Source organism: Phalacrocorax carbo, chromosome 2 (assembly GCF_963921805.1).
Source record: "Phalacrocorax carbo chromosome 2, bPhaCar2.1, whole genome shotgun sequence".
Taxonomy (NCBI): Eukaryota; Metazoa; Chordata; class Aves; order Suliformes; family Phalacrocoracidae; genus Phalacrocorax; species Phalacrocorax carbo.
In genome coordinates, this window is record NC_087514.1 from 23,958,876 (window position 1) to 23,971,386 (window position 12,511).

The window sequence follows — 12,511 nt, forward strand, 5'->3', positions numbered from 1 at the left end:
TAACCTCTTCAGCTCTTACTGCTGCTGCTTTGTTCTCTTCCTGGCTTTGGTTCATACAGAGAATTTACCTGAAGCTTGGAAAATGAGCCAGTCACAGGAGAGACTGCCTGATACAGCCATAGTCTCAGACTGAAAAACTGAATTTGTCTTCCTGCTTTTCTGCATTTGTTTCCCGATTTGGGAGTCCAACCTCTGAGTTACATTAAGTTTCCATTGTGCTATGTGACTACTTCACAAGCATCTGTTGGCAAGAAAACTTTGACGTCAGCAGAGTTAGGGTGAGGTTTTGCACTGTGCACATTAAGTCGTTCTTGCTGGAATCAAAGCAGAGCGCGGGGTGGGGAGGAAAAATTGTGAATGGTGTTTGTAGCCTGCTACTTGGTGTATATCTTCTGTGGGTACAAAATGCACTTGACAAACTATGTATTGTCCCACTTGTTTGTTACAGACATTTAAGATTATTTTGTAAATAGTCGTGCCTGGCACCCCAGGCTTGCAGGATATTGTTTTTAGCTTTTTAAACTTTACAGTAACAGTTCTTTGCTGGTGTTCCAAGTGAGGATATTTTTCAGAAGCAAACTACACGTATTGCTTAAGGAATCTTTTTTCCCAATGTTAACACTAGGTTTAGTTAAGCAAAATCAGTAATCATCTACTGCAATTTGAAATTCATAATAGTTAACTTGCCAGTAGAAAGATAGCAGGGACTTAAAGACACTGAATTTGTGATCTGCCAGAGAAAGCAGTATTTTATTTTTAACAGGAACAGAGGGTCGGCTTTTGATATTGCTGATTAAACAAATATCTTTGACTTGGAAGTGAATATGAAAGCCCATGTTAGATTCAATTTAAAACACTTGTTTCATCTAAGATTTAATCTGGATGCAAACAGCTCAGGAGAGCTATATTTAAGGCCATCAGAGCAGAACCATGGATGTCACTGTGACAGGATTCAAAGTCAAGCTAGAGGATTGCAGCCAATTTAAAAAAATCAACAAAGAAGCTTTTGTAGCATTTACAAATTATTTACTCTGCTTTTTAAAGGAAAAAGTCATCCTGACATTTGAGGACTGTATCTCAGGTTTTGGCTAACAAGTACTCTTGGCCTGAGGCAGCATCTTCTGTACTAATTCAGTTTACCAAATGTGATGTTTCTGTAGTCTAGGAGGCTTTTAAATCTGACTTAAGGTGTTGGGGTTTTTTAAAGTTTTACTAGAAAGGGTATAGTTGAAGACATATTACCGGTGTTACTATTCAAAAACCACAAACTATGGTTTTACCTCAGAACCTAAAATAATGCAGGTTTGCTTGGAGACTATAATTAGAAAGTGTTTAGCTGTCCTAAATAATGGAGAAAATAAGCACAGTAGCTTTTCTAGGAATTGCGTTATGCTTAATTTTTTTTTTTGTGCCTATAATTGTTTGAAATGGATGATGTGTCACAGTCTGTTGCACAAGGAGGCCTAACTAATGATGTTTCCATAATTGTGTAGAAAGAGCCGTTTAAGATGATGCTTGGGCAGGGGGAAGTAACAACCAACAAAGTGTGTTTGAAGATGTGTTAGAATATGTGAGTTTGCATGGGTAAATCGGGGAGGGGGAGGTGTGGAGGGGGAAAGCATCAAGGGGAAAAGGCTTTGTAATCCCTCCTCAAAAGTATGAGCGCAGGGGAGTTGTATTTCAGAAATACTCCGTGTTGTGAGGCCTGGCAGTGGAGGCATAACTTGCTAATTTAGAAGTCATGGTGTAAATGGAATAGTGCAAATACATCTTGACCCATGCTTACTTTTCTCCTTTCTGGCAGTTGCTCACTGAGTTTGCCACTAAGTGCTGCTGCAGCATTCCTCAACTGCCAGAGGAAAATCACTGTAGGACCCGTGGGTTTTTGTTTTGGTTTTTTTGTTTGTTTTGGGTTTTTTCCTGACATTGTATTCTGTTGTTAAATATATTAAGCACAGCAGGGAACCTCTGAGGCTTTTGGGGATTTTTTTGGGGGTGTTTTGGGGTTTTTTTGTTTAAGTTTGGTGTGAAGCGTTCTGACAATGCAGAATGTTGCAGCATTGCCAAGGTTTCAGCAGCAGCATGTGATCCAGAACGTCGCCTGACGTGCAGGACTGTAAGGCTTCTGGCTAATGTACAGTGGCTTGCAGGGGATTCACAAACTCCCCCGCGTTGCTTCCTGTTTGGATGCGGTTAACGAGGCAATGAGGACTAAAAGTTTCATAAGAGTAAGTCCTTAAAGCCACGAATGGGTGTGTTTGCACTAACTTTTCTAGCCATTTGATACAGGTTTTTTGCATAGAGAAACTCTGCTTAGTCCCCAGTCTGTTAGACTTACACTGTGTTGCTGTCAGAAATGTTTGGAAAAACTTGCATCAACCTGGCTAAATCCTGCTGTGTGCTGACATTGCATATTTTTTTGGCATAGTATATGATGTTGTTGTAGGTGGAATAACTGTGCTGGCAGAATAACTCCTACTGTTGGCATATATTGTATTTCCAGCATAGGTACAGGATCAGATGTCCTTTAAATGACAAGCATTCAGCTTTTTCTTGCTTTGTGCTTTTTAACTAGTGTTTACACTATTTATAATGCTAGTGGAGCCTGTCTGTAAAGGCTGCTAGATCATTCCCCTTCTCTTGCTCTGTGTATGCTGAATAGGCTCTATCTTTTCAGCCTGGTCGTTTTATTTAGTTCTTTTCAGCAGGACTGGAAGAATCCTTTCCACTAATTCTTTCCCCCAAAGAAGCGTTAGTAAGAGTGAAAATTTCACTTCATGTATTCACAAGCAAAGATCTGCATGTTTGGCTAGTAGGTTTGTCTTTACCTTCCTTTTCTAATGCTCTCCTTTCGTTCTACATTAGGTTCGGCTGTGAGATAAGTTTCATGGTACTTCTGCCATTTCCTGACGCCAATGGCTTTTCTGGAGGCAGTGAGTGTTTCCTGTCTGGAAGCTAGAGGCAGTGTTCCTGGCAGGATGGAGTATTTTTGTTTCCCTGGCTAGACCGTTCCCTGTCTTTGTTTTTGTCTCTCTTTCTCTCTGTCTTTTTTTTTTAAATCTCGGTCTGTATTTCAGATTGCACTGGTTTAACTAGAGCTATCACTCAACAAAAAACGGACTTGGTGATTTGAAATATGTCCATGCAAGATTTTTCAGTTAACATACTGACAGAATAAATTCATAGGTCAGGCAGTAGTAGAATTGGGGATGTTGTCCTGGGTTTTACGCTGATCTCACTTTTTGAGTGAACAGGAGTGGGTAGTTACACTGGTGTAACTTTGTACCTGCCCCACGGGCAGTTTCAGCAGTTACAGCATTAGCCATAACAGAGTTCAGAAAACTCTGTCATAGTTCCTGTCTGTATCCTGGACTTGCTGCTGCTAGAGTAGACTGGTATGGATTATTCACTCAATCACCCAAGTGTTTCTGAAAGTTTTATATTGAACTATATTTACCAAAGTTATTAGTTTCTCTGTAAAGAGACTTCGAACAAGACCAATGCACAGTAGCCATTCAGTTCTCAAGGACTGAGACACTCTCAGGTTACAGTGGCTTAGTAAGTTGCTGTGAGTTGTCGCAGTGGCTTTCAGAAACTTAACCCATCCCATGGTAAGGTAACAGAGCCTAAGTTGGTCTCACTGGAAGAATTCAAAACTCTTTATGAACTTGCTCCCTGTTAGTTCACTTTGAGTTATATCCAAAGTATATCTGTATATCCGTTTTGTTAATAAGACTGGTAAAATACACTGGAGGATTAAAAAGTAACCCATTAATAGTTTCCAGCACCTCTTATTTAAAGACAAAGCTATTTCAAGATCAGTGTGTTTGTTATTTCTCTTGGTTGTTTTTTGGGGTTTCTTTGTGTTTTTTTTTTTTTCTTCCCCACACTGAAAATAAAGGTTTGTTATGCCAGAGAAAAAAGAACTGGAAGATGCTGCCAGTCAGCTGGTCAATAATCTTTCCTCAGTGCAGGACAGAAACCTCTGGCTCTTGTGGAATTTAAAAATCAATAGGAGCCAGGAACTGAGATCTGTTACCTCTCATATATTCCCCCCAAGCTGCTCTCTCTCTGGTATGCTTTTCAAATTCTGTCCATGTGGTCTCTCTGGAACTCTGGCTTTTGGTTTCAGATCCCTCTACTACAATATTTGTCCCATCTTATATCTCGGTACATTTTATTTGGTTTGGTTTTATAGTAGAGCAAAGTTTAAAGCCTTCTTGAAAACAAAAGCTTGTCAGAATTCAGTATGTAGCCATTACTGTTTGATCAGGCAAAATTACAGACCTGAAATTACATGTGTGTATTCTGGAAATTTGTGAGTCTTGGTTTTTTTCATTTTGGAGCAGTTTTTCTGTAGGAATGATCTCAGCATTCAGGAGTGTTGCAATGTTTTCCACTTGCAGGACTGGTGACACTGCAAGAAACAAAACTTTCTGATATTCTTTCACTGGTGTATATATTTATTCCGACTATTTTGCAACGTGTAGTTTAGAATAAAAAGCAGCTGCAGGAAATTCAGAGATGTCATTCAGCAGTAGTTTTAAAGAATAAAAGCAAAAGTGGGGAATACTTGCTTTCAACTAAAATAAATGCAGAGCAAAAAACCTCTGAAAACTAACTTTGGGAATATTTTCTATTGCTGTTGCCAGATAATTTACTTTGTTTCATTTATGCTGTTAAGACTGTACTGATGAAGTATCTGGATCTGTTTATATCATATAAGCATTCTCACAAGACAGAATTCAGAATTAAGTTCCTTAGTTCTTTTAGATTGATTGCTCTTACAGAGCATTAGAATTTTAAAGCAGAATTTACAGTATATTTTTACTTTAGGGATGGGAAAGATTTTTGGGTTTATGGGAAATTTTGTGTCTCAGGCAGGTTAAACAGTCATTTGCCATTCTTTTGAATGATGCATTCATACAGGCTAATTTTCTTTTCAGCTGATGTTCAGAAAGAATGCTTAGTTTAAATGAAAGTATTACTACAGTTAGATTAAAACTTCTTTTGGTGCATAGGCGGCTTGTGCAGTTTTTAATCCCTTAGTGGTGTTTCTACTTTACAGACCACTAGCTAGTCAGATGATTTAGAACATCACTTCAATGTATATATAAATAAATCTTTCTACACTATTCAGAAGTGAAAATACATGTCATTGCACAAAGAATACATTCCCATCACTTACCTAAGAAAAAAAAGTAGTGCTAGTGTGAGGATTTTAATGATTAAAGGATTAACATAGTTAAAAGTTATGGTGCTGTTTTGTTTTTCCTCCTTCCCCCCCTTCTCCCCACAGTGTTTCCAAGACTTTGGTTTCTGTTGGCTGTGTTTGGTGTATATTTACTTACAGTAATGCACCACAGTGCATAGGATAAGCTTTCAACACAGCAAGTGAGTGCATGGTTGAACTAAGACTGCCCTGCTGAGTTAGATAAGGGAAAACGGATCCCGTTAGCCTTATTTGCAACAGATGTAGGCCTAGAGATTCACAAAAAGAGAGCATCTCTCCACTGAGTTCTTAGCTTTGGTCAACTGTTGCACTCAATATACCCACATTTAATGCTGCTGGTTTGGAAAATTAATGTTCTTAGAATTTAAGGAGTTCTTGCCTGTTTGGCATTTGTTAAAAAAACCTACAATGTGGGCCCTTAAGAGGGGCTCCATCTTATCATAGCTGACCTTGCTTATGAAAGTGCTGCTGAAATTTATTGAACACTTGAATCTTAGAGGAAAAGATGTTTCTCTTCTAAGCAGTTTTGTTTTGGTGTGTTACTTTGGGGTTTGAAAAGATGGTGACGGGGGGGGGAGCCCAACCAGACTTAGGGGAGGTGCTTTAGTGTACTCTTTTCTTTACAAACATTATCCGCAAGAGGAACAGTTTTGCTGGAGTTGGCAATCAGTCGTTCAGAGACTTTCAGAATGAGTTTAGCAGCTTGCAAGACTTCCTTTCCTAATAGCAGCTGTCATGGACACATGATACAGGATGTATTGCACATAAATTTCTAAGGAAGAAGCATAACTTTTTTTAATAAGCTGTTGAAGGTTTTTCTAGCTGTCAGGATTGGTTTGTCATGTGCTACATACCATTGTGAATTTTAAAATAGAGTTAACTTTTGGCAATTCTGCAGCGTGTACTCACAGGCTGCAGTGTATTTTAAATACTGTTAATCTTTTGATTTTAATGCCTGGTTAGTCTGACCGTCTCAGGCTTTGAGCACAAGCGGGTTTATAGTCTGTTTGCTTCATTGTTTTACAAACAATATTGCTTTGTTCTGTAAGTGAAACTAGAATTTCCAGATAATTGACACAAGACTTTAAGGAAAAATAAGTGCAATCAGAATAAACTGGGACATGGTAACAGTGCAGTATGTAGATTTTTAAGAGATTAAAGTATCTCTGACTCACAAGTGCTTTTCTTTTAAATTCTTGTGTAATAGTATCTGTAAATATCAAGTTTTTTTATAACATGATTTAAAATATGGAGTAACAATCTGGACATAAAGTTGATTACAGAAACCATAATGTTTTACTTTAATGTTTGTTGAAAGATGCTTTACAAATAAATAGCCATCTTGTTACTGCTTTTGTGAACTGAAAAGAAGGGCTTGCATGTGGTGAAGGGATTGCTCTAACCTTTTGTCTGGTTTTGGTATCTAGTACTGGTCTCTTGTTTAATTTTAACAGGGCATTACATGGCATCTCTAAACTGATCCTAATTATTAGAAAACTTTCCTAAAGTAAACTGACTCTGCGTTCCCATATGTTAAAGCAAGTCCTTTTGCTCCTGGAAGCTTCCTTGTTTCTTACTTGGTACTGGTCTAATGGCCTATGTGTGTCAAGCCAGCTTGTCCCAGAGGGTTTAACTTCCTTTCAATTTAGGGATAAGGGCCCTACTCCGTTCTGCTTATCAGTTCTGTGCTGATATGGGTATGTCCCAGACTTTTTAAGCACCTTCACTGAGCCTGCTGCAAGCTGCAATGTGAAATTAGTGAATGAATGCTTGATACGGTACTTGCAGGCAACTCGACTCCCAGTCTTTTGGATTTGCATAAATTAAAGTAAAATTACTTCACTGGAGCTGTTCTTCTGTTGTCTAAAGATGGTATGTAAAGTTTGAGACTTGACACAGCAGATTTCTAGAAGTTTTGAAAAACTTGTCTTTGATCAGTTGTGGATTTGAGAGTCCTATTTTTTGAAATAATGGCCTCTGTGCAGCTATCAGTAGTCCATTGTAAGCATGAAGAAATGAGAGCCTAATTAACTAAATTGTCAAGTGATTTTTCACTCTGAAAAAGATTTACTAGTAGTAGAAGCAACTCTGGTAACTTTCATAATGAATGGGATTTGTGCTTTAAGAGAAGCATTCACATATGTGGCTCTTAGGACAGGAAAGGAAGGATATCTTCCCACAAAAGTGACAGAAAGATAAGAATTACTTTTTGCTTAGATCAGTTTTTGTAAAACCTAAACTAGTGTGCTGGTGCTCTCTTTTGAAAAAGAGAAAAGCCACAATGAAGTAAAACTTGTGTGAGTATATTTTTAAAGTAGTTGTACACAGCTCAGTTTGAGTTACATTAATTTTTTAAGTCACTTTGAATTTACATTTTTGTATCCTGGCACAGAGTAACAAATAACTATAAATGTTTGAGAAGTATCTGTAGGTCTGGGGTAATTTTAAAAGCTTGAGAAATCTTCTGATATGAATTTTTAAACTTTCTTTCATAGATTAAAGTTTTCAGTTAACCCAAATAGTATCAACCCTTTAATTTCACCTTTTATTAGAAATCAGTCAGAGACATAAAAAAACCCCACACAAATTGAATTTAAATATCTTTACAGTCTTGTAAACATTAAATGGAAAATGTTACTATTCCTAATTTTAGTTTTTGAGGGGAAATATATTGAAGGAGTCGTAAGTGCGTTCTGCTAATTGTTAAGCGTTTTGCCTATCCTGCATTATGTTGCCATTAAAGGATTTTATTTTTCAATTTAGTGCACATAAAGGTTCTGCCAGAACCTTTGCTGTTTCGACATAATTTCCATTTGTTTACTTCCAAGTTGCAAAGTGTTGATTCTGCTTGTGCTAAATCATCTGTGAATAAACCAAGTTAACAGTCCTCCCATGCTCTGACACCATGTGCATTGACGTGAGTATCGTGGTTTTTTTTTAATGGGACATAGTGCTACAGAAGCACATAGCTGTTCAAACTGTTAAGCTCTTTCAGACTGTTCCTCACTCTGTTTTAACTCTAGTGATGCTGGATTTTTAGTTGAGCCTGAGGCATGTATAAGGCGAGTAGGGGTATATTCTTTTAGAAATCCTCCAGCAATTTTTTTCCCCCCAATTTAAAACCTATTGTAAAATGAATTGGCATTTAAAGAATGCCTGTTGAAATGAGAAACTTGCTGGCTGTTTAAAACTCCTGTGCATTGGTGTTTAATTTAGTAGCTTAGGCTTTTGCATATTTTTGTTTTACATTTTGTTCCACTATTTTTACAGTTCTTATACTGTGGCGTAAATAAGGAGGAAAATGTTTTTGATGCCTCTTAGATGTTTAGAGATACCTCTATGTTAAGAACATCATAGCTTAGAAATCCCAGGTTATTGTGAGATTGACAGGTGATATTAATTGGAAGGAGGAGACAGAAATGTATTTCAGATCTGTAATGCATTGGCAGTGGATGAATTTCAAGCTCTGGGTTGTTTTTTTTCTTGCAGTTCTCTTGAAGCCACAGCAGTGCATCTCAGAAAGCACCTACAGAGTACAGATGTGGGGAATTACAGATGTCAGAGAGGAAGCTGTTAGTCAGTTTTGATCAAGAAATAGCTTTCAGTATGCTAACACAAAGTTGGTGTTTGGTTAAGTTGCAAGGAGGAGCAAATGCCTAAAATGAACAGTGTTTGTCATGGTTTAGCCCCAGTCAGCAGCTAAGCACCACACAGCAGCTTGCTTGCTCCTCCCTCCACTCCTGTGGGATGGGGGAGAGAATCAGAAGGGCCAAAGTAAGTAAACTCTTGTGTTGAGGTAAGAACAGTTTAATAATTAAAATGAAACAGTAATAGTAACAATAACAACAACAACAATACAATAAAAAGGAAAAGAGAGAGGATAGAAAGGTGAAACCTTGGGTGGTGGTGGGAGGGGGAAACTAAGAAGTGATGCAATCACTCAGTGCCTGCTGACTGATGTCCTCTAGCCGTGACTGCTGCTTCCCCTGGCCAACTCCCCCAGTTAATATGCTGGGCATGGCATCATATGATATGGAATATCCCTTTGGCCAGTTTGGATCAGCTGCCTTGGTTATGCCCCCTCCCAGCTTCTTGTGCACCTGGCAGAGTATGGGAGGTTCTAAAAGTCCTTGACTAGTGTAAGCACTTAGCAACAACTGAAAACATCAATGTGTTATCAGTATTATTCTCATACTAAGTCCAAAACACAACACTATACCAGCTACAGTGAAGAAAATTAACTCTATCCCAGCTAAAACCATGACAGTGTTCATTTGTAACAGGACAGGTCTAAATTTGCCATTTAAGCACCAGTGACATGAGGGAATGCTTATGGGTTTTAGTGAGGATGTAGCTACATCTATGTTTATGGTGGTTTTTCTCCTTTGCCGCTCAAATGTTTAAGCCTGCCTTCATTTTGCAAATGTGTGCAAAGCTGCTTGTCCTGATGGCAGACTCCCTTATTTGTTGCTCCCATGCACCAGGTTGAATATGTAACAGAAGAGCAGGCAGCATGTTGAGCTTGTGCCTCTGGTGTGTTTGGAGGACAGTTAAGAGCATGAGGCAGTCAGTGTCTCACAGCAGCTGGCTTATGGAAGTAGGGCTTTATCACTCTTTTCAGTAGGGTAATACTCTACTATTTAGATACACTATCTACTGTACTGTAGCCCTAGTGCACTTCCTAAGTTTTGAAATTGGCAAGATGAGACAAAGAAGGGTTATGTCATGGAGAACCATGCTAGAAGATATTTTTCACCCCAGTCATCTCTGAGTTGAAAACGACTTCTTTTGCAAGATTATTCTGATATCATTTCTCTCCCCCTTCATTATATGGTCAGCAATAGCATTTACCTAAAGCAGCGTGGTCAAGAGTTACGTCTGTAAATGTCACTTGTGCTTTTGGAAATCTCCGTGTGACAAGGTGTGTTTGCGCAGTAGCAACTGGTGTTTTGTGGTAGTCTGTGGTGCGAACAGAATGCAAAGCATGGCTGGAATTTGGGTTTGCGGTAGGGCTTTAGGTGTGGCGGGAAGCCAGAAACATGCTTTTTCTGTAGTTGGTAAGTGCTTTTGAGGAAATGTTGAGGACAGTGGTGAACTTATATTTTTAGGAGTTATACTCTGTGTGTGGTTTTTCTATCCCTTCTCTGTTGCCCATATTAGTTTCTTCTGGATGTTGACAGAGTTTATACTGGTCAGTGAGAGTGGTGCAGAACTTGGCAAGGAATGTTGCCCCTCAAAATCAGATGGTTCATTATTATTACCATAACTGTGTGTCTTGGCTCGTTTTAAGTCTCTTGATTTCACAGCTTCATTTTTCACACAGTGTATCTCCTTCATGTGGACTCGTTGTTACTGGAATAACACAGGCATTGTGTTCTCTGGCTGTAGAGAATAAAATATTTTTTCCTTCTTTTTGTCTGCAAAAACATGCAGATGCTGTGTTGGGTTGGGCAACATGAGAACTGGCCAGTGCTCCAGATTGTGCTAGTAAGGCTTTCATGATTTTGTACAGCTCTGATTATTAGCATTGTAACATTTGTCTTCATTTTTTCCTGTAATAAATCATCTGAATCTTTTCACTACAGTAAAGTTATCTTTGAACGTCACAAAAATGGCAATCCAAAATTACTATATAAGGAAGAGTATGGCTTCTAAAACTAGCGTTATGCATTTGAATCTAGAGACCATAATTGATGATTGCCTGAAATAACCTGCAACTTCTCTAGTCAAAAATCCTGACGAAGTGTAACCATTTTCTTTAGAAGAGCAAACTGCTGTCTCCAAGAGACTGCTTATCAGATCCCATTACGCAAAGAGAGCTATAGGACATACTGGTCTCTTTCTTTAGAGCATGGGAGAACGTTTATTTAAAAAAAAAAAAAACAACAAACCACAACTGGTTCATCACCAGAGCTGCTATTTCTTGATTTTGTACATCTGTTGGAACTGGCAAAAATGCTGTAATACGCATTCTTTCCTCTCCAGAGAAAGGGAGGAGGGGAAGGCTTGTAGTCATACGCTTGGCTGTGTTACTGTGTTTACTTCCTCCTTTTTCTTATTTTATATTTTCCCTTTTTTTAAAAAACCAACACCACCTTGTCTGAAATGAGTGCTTTGATGCAGTTCATGTTGTTCGTGGACTCTCCTGGCTTGGGGAGGATGGGAGGATGGCACTTTCCACTGTCCTGGTAGTGTCTGTGCGAACATACAAATGTTGTGTGTAGTTATGCTTTCAAGGTTATTCTTGCACTCCTAGACATTTAAACTTATCATCAGCCATAGGCTATAAGGTTTGTGTATCTGTAGTATATTTCAGATGCTGTGTACCAACAGCATGTATCTATGCTATAACATCATGCCAAGATCCTAGAGAGAAGGGTGATCCCTTCTGTCATTGTTGAGCAGTTTTTTCTATTCCACCTTTTTTCTTTACCTAAAGGAACGTTTTAGCTCATTTAATGAGAACTAGCTGCTGTAAAACTATTAAATTTGTTTTGGGAACAGAAACAGGTCGAGCATCCAAGATTCCTTTTGACTAGATTTTAGGCTGAAAGTGTTCCCTTAGGAGGGAAGGAAGAATATGTTATGTTCTTGAAATATGCTTTATTTTAGACCCTGGGAATAAGATTATTTTTTATATATAGTGTTCAACAGAGGTATGATTTTCCTTTGGAGGGGGGTCGGAAGTAGTAATAATTCAGCATTTGAAAAAAAATAATATAGTGGCTTTTAATTTTTTTCTTAAACAAAAAGTCTAGTGGCTGAAAACGTAAGATCTTTTTTTAGCAAAACCAGGAGATGTGAGGGTATTTTGGGTTAATTTGTAGATCATATTTTTCTAAATTGATGAAGGTAGTATTCTTATAGGGTACTACTGTGCTGGATGGTAGTATAAATTGAGTAGTATTGACACGGCTACCTGCTAGTACGTATGTAATGTCAAGCAACGGTAGTCTGAAGAGGGCCCAGCAGTGGGTTTGCTGCCTGTGTTTCTTTGATGAGCTGGACAGCCCGTGGGCTATTTCTTTGTTTCCTCTTTGGAGAGGGATTCCTGTTTCCGCTGCTGGTCAGTCTTCCTCTGAAACTTCCTTGTCTTGACCTAGTCGTCTCAGTGATCCTACCCTGGAGAAATACAATAAACAGTTGTTTTTCGGCTGGTCTCTAGCTGGTGTGCAAACTGCCTGGGCTCTGGGTAAATAGAGGCATTCACCTCAGTCAGTGTTGTTTTTTCACACACCCACCCCTGCCCCCTTCATCTTCTCCATACCAAGATGTATA